Source organism: Artibeus jamaicensis, unplaced genomic scaffold (assembly GCF_021234435.1).
Source record: "Artibeus jamaicensis isolate MK-2021 breed Jamaican fruit bat unplaced genomic scaffold, CSHL_Jam_final contig_585, whole genome shotgun sequence".
In the NCBI taxonomy this organism is placed as follows: Eukaryota; Metazoa; Chordata; class Mammalia; order Chiroptera; family Phyllostomidae; genus Artibeus; species Artibeus jamaicensis.
In genome coordinates, this window is record NW_026521894.1 from 17921000 (window position 1) to 17924773 (window position 3774).

The 3774-nt window shown below is 32.8% G+C and overlaps 1 non-coding gene across 1 annotated transcript; it reads left to right on the forward strand.

Moving 5' to 3' along the window:
* Positions 1–1987: 1987 nt before the first annotated feature.
* On the forward strand, positions 1988–2150 carry LOC119050095 (U1 spliceosomal RNA). The gene has a single exon (XR_005082676.2). It is a non-coding gene; the product is annotated as a U1 spliceosomal RNA (small nuclear RNA).
* The last annotated feature ends 1624 nt before the right edge of the window (positions 2151–3774 follow it).

Sequence of the window (3774 nt, forward strand, 5' to 3'; positions counted from 1 at the left end):
GGCATCCAGGGGACTCGTCAGCTTCAACCTCTTTCTTTTATCTGTCATCTCTAACTCAAACTGCAAACAAAACTTAGAGATTGTAATAAACCTCATGCCATCAGCGTTCACAGAATTAATATTGCAACAAACAGGAGAAAGGTTAGAACTCAGTATTTTTAGAAATTTTGTTTTAAATAGTTTTTGTCTCCTAACTCTAAACTGAAATATACTGCTCAAGAACATATTAGGAGAATGACTTAGATTTTGTTTTGGATGTTCATTCATTCAATAATTTTAAAAGACATTCATGTTTAAGCATGGTTCTAAATTCAGCTGTGTTGGAGAGAATAGAAGAAATGTTAAGATGTATTTCCACTTTTACGGAGAAAGTCATAAGAGCAACTAACTGAATCAACTATGTTTTCATTCTGTACTTTTTAAAAAGTCTAGTAGCATTGGTGAAATTATAATCAAGCATCCCTGTTTCATTTGTTTTTTCCTTTGCCTAGTATTGGAACCCACAAACTGTGCATCTGCATTTGCTATTTTTAGAGACCATGCCAATTATTTTATGTCATTTTGTAATAAAACTGCTTTCATCTTTACTATCTATAGTTTTATTTTATAACCTATATATGTCTATTAAACTTTTTAGAATAAGAGTAAATCTAAAGTTGTCACTATTCTCTTAAATAGATCAATGGAAATACTATAGATTTGGAAATCAATGATATATATTATAGATTAATAATAATTACACACATTGTTTATTTTTAAATATTTAAAATAGCATAATAAATTTGCAGAAGAACTATATCTGCTTATAAAATGTAGGAATGTTCCTGCTAGGGATTATGGGAGTGTACTACCAATATAATGTTCTTAGAAATTAAAAAAAAGTTATGGGGGGAATGACTGTCCTTGAACAACAATTAAAAATAGAAAATTTGAGTATAGTTTTGCCATTTTTTAAATGGAAGGAAAAGAGGATTTTTTTAAGTTTTCTTTTAATTTTTTAATTAAACAGGTGTTCAGAATCAAACTTTTTAAATCAACACTTTTAAAGCAACATTTGTTCAATTACATGCATGTAAATTAGAGGTAACATATGGATGTATCTTCAATGTGGTTTCCAAAAATGAGTGATAACCAGATGATAGAAAAATGTGTAATACCAAAAATCTAGGTATTCCTCAACTGTGTATACAGGGGAAAATGTAATAATTTACATAGTGCATAAGTACCTTAAATATTATTTTTAATTAAATACTTCTAGAAAACGTTCAAAATGATCCTGAAATTTGAACACTTTATTAGTCATAGAAGACTAATAATAAGAAGAAGATCATAGTTAAAAAAAGGTGCTTGAGTTACATGGATTCAATTCATCCATGACCAATCAACACTCAGGACCAACCTAGAATCCTTGCTACCTTGTTCTGCTGTCCCTTATTGCCAATTCCCCTTCTTATATTTTCTTTTCTGCATTTTATTAATTCTCTAATCCTGAAATGCCAAACTTTGTTGAAGAATATCATGTAACTCTATTGATGGGTCTCCATTTGATCATGCCAAAAAATCATCTTTGGAAGTTGTTGTGCCCTTTTGGGAGTCATTTTATATATTTCTTGCTAATGACCTCATTCTTCATCATTGTTCTATTAAGCCTTTTCCATTGCCTTCTGTTCTTATTTATTAATTTACTTATTTATCTGTGGCTGGTTTAGCTCAATGGATCAAGCACAGGCTTGCAAACCAAAGGGTCACAGGTTCCATTACTGGTCAAGACACATGCCTGGGTTGCAAGCCAGGGCCCAGGACATCTGGGCATATGGGGGCAACCACACTCTGATGTTCCTCTTTCTCTCTTTCTCCTTCCCATCCCCTCTCTCTAAAAATAAATAAAATATTTTTTAAAATTACTTAATCAATAAATTAATTATTAAACCATCATGTGTCAGGCATTGTTCTAGCTATATCAGAAAATAACACAAAAATAAATATAATACTTACCTGGCAGGGTGGATTCCGTGACCAGGAAGGTGGTTTTCCCTGGGTGAGGTTTAGCTGCTGCACTCTGGATGTTCTGGCCCCTGTGAGTTCCCAAATGTGGGAAACTCCACTGGACAATGTGTAGTAGTGGGCAACTGTGTTCCCACTATCCCCTGGAAAAAAATACAGTAATGCACTTTCTTGACAAACTAATTGGTTCATAATATACATTGTTAATTTCTAAATTTGTCTTGGCATAAGTATAATAGATCCTGTTCTCAGAGATTTTGATCTGGGTGAGGATCCAGGATGTTTAAAAATATTCCTTAGTTGTTCTGATATACAGGTGGTTTATGTAGATGAGAAGTACATGTTTGAAACTTGGAGAAAAATTTGAGAATCAAGAGCTTCCTGTAGCTGTATAAAAATGTGTAAAGCTAAGAGAAAAAGAAAGTGCAAGAGGAAAACAAAGACTAAAAGTTTGCAGCATATCTTTGACCTGGTCACAGGTAACAAAGTATAGGGATGGTGTTCTGTAGCATCAAATACTACAGAGAGTTGGCACATGATTAAAAATGATTCTAATTATCATTCATTGTGATCTTGCTATGTACCAAACACTGTGCTACATGTCACAAACTTTAACATGTTCAATTAATTTTTAATTTATTTTCTCTTAAAATATAGTTAACACACAATATATTGTTTCAGGTATAAAATAGAGATTCAACGTGTATATACCTTATGATGTGATCACATGATGTCTGACTTGTTATTATAGTTATTACAATACTAAGTTGTCCTTATAATCATCATTACAATATTACTGACTGTATTTCTTCTGCTATATATAACATACCCATGACATTTATTTTATAAATGGGAATTTGTACCTCTTCATTTTTTTCACCAATCCCTCACCCTTCTCCTCTCTGGCAATCATTAGTTTGTTTTCTGTATCTATGAATCAGTTTTTTTTCTTGTTGATTCTACATACAAATGAAATCATATGGTATTCGTCTTTACACATTTTGGATATTAACCCCTCATTGGTTGTTCATTGTCAAACATCTTCTCCTGCTCATTAGGTTGTCTTTTCATTTCGTTAATGGTTTCCTTCACTGTGCAAAATTATTTTAATTCTATGCAGTTCCATTTGTTTATTTTTTTTGTTTCCTTTGCCCAAGGAATACATCTGAAAACTATTGCTATTTTCTATGTCCAAGACTTTTCTGCCTATGTTATCTCTTAGGAGTTTTATGGTTTCAGGCCTTATACTTAAGTCTTTAGTCCATTTTAAGTTTATTCTTGTGTATGGTGGAAGAGAGTGGTCTAGTTTCATCTTTTGCATGTATCTGTCCAGTTTTCTCAGCGCCATTTTTTGAAAAGATTGTCTTTAATGCACTGTATAGTCCTGCCTCGTTGTCATAGATTAACTGACCAAATAGATATGGGTTACACTGATCTGCATGTGCCTGTTTTCTGTGCCAGCACCAAGGGATTTTGATTACTATAGGCTCATAATATAGTTTGATATCAGATAGTATGATACTTCCAACTTTATTCTTCTTTCTCAAGATATCTTTGGATACTTGGGATTTTTGTGGTTTCATGTTAACAATGGACAGCCCTCAATCCTCCTTCAGAAGGAATTGCTGTGTATGCTGGTGTATACTGTATATTTGGTGTGTCTGTGGGAATAGGTAAGTTCAAGGCCTTTCTACAGTATCACAGTGGACCTGCTTCCCTAACATGTTCAATCGTACAACACTTATCTAGGCCATTAATCTTCATATGCAT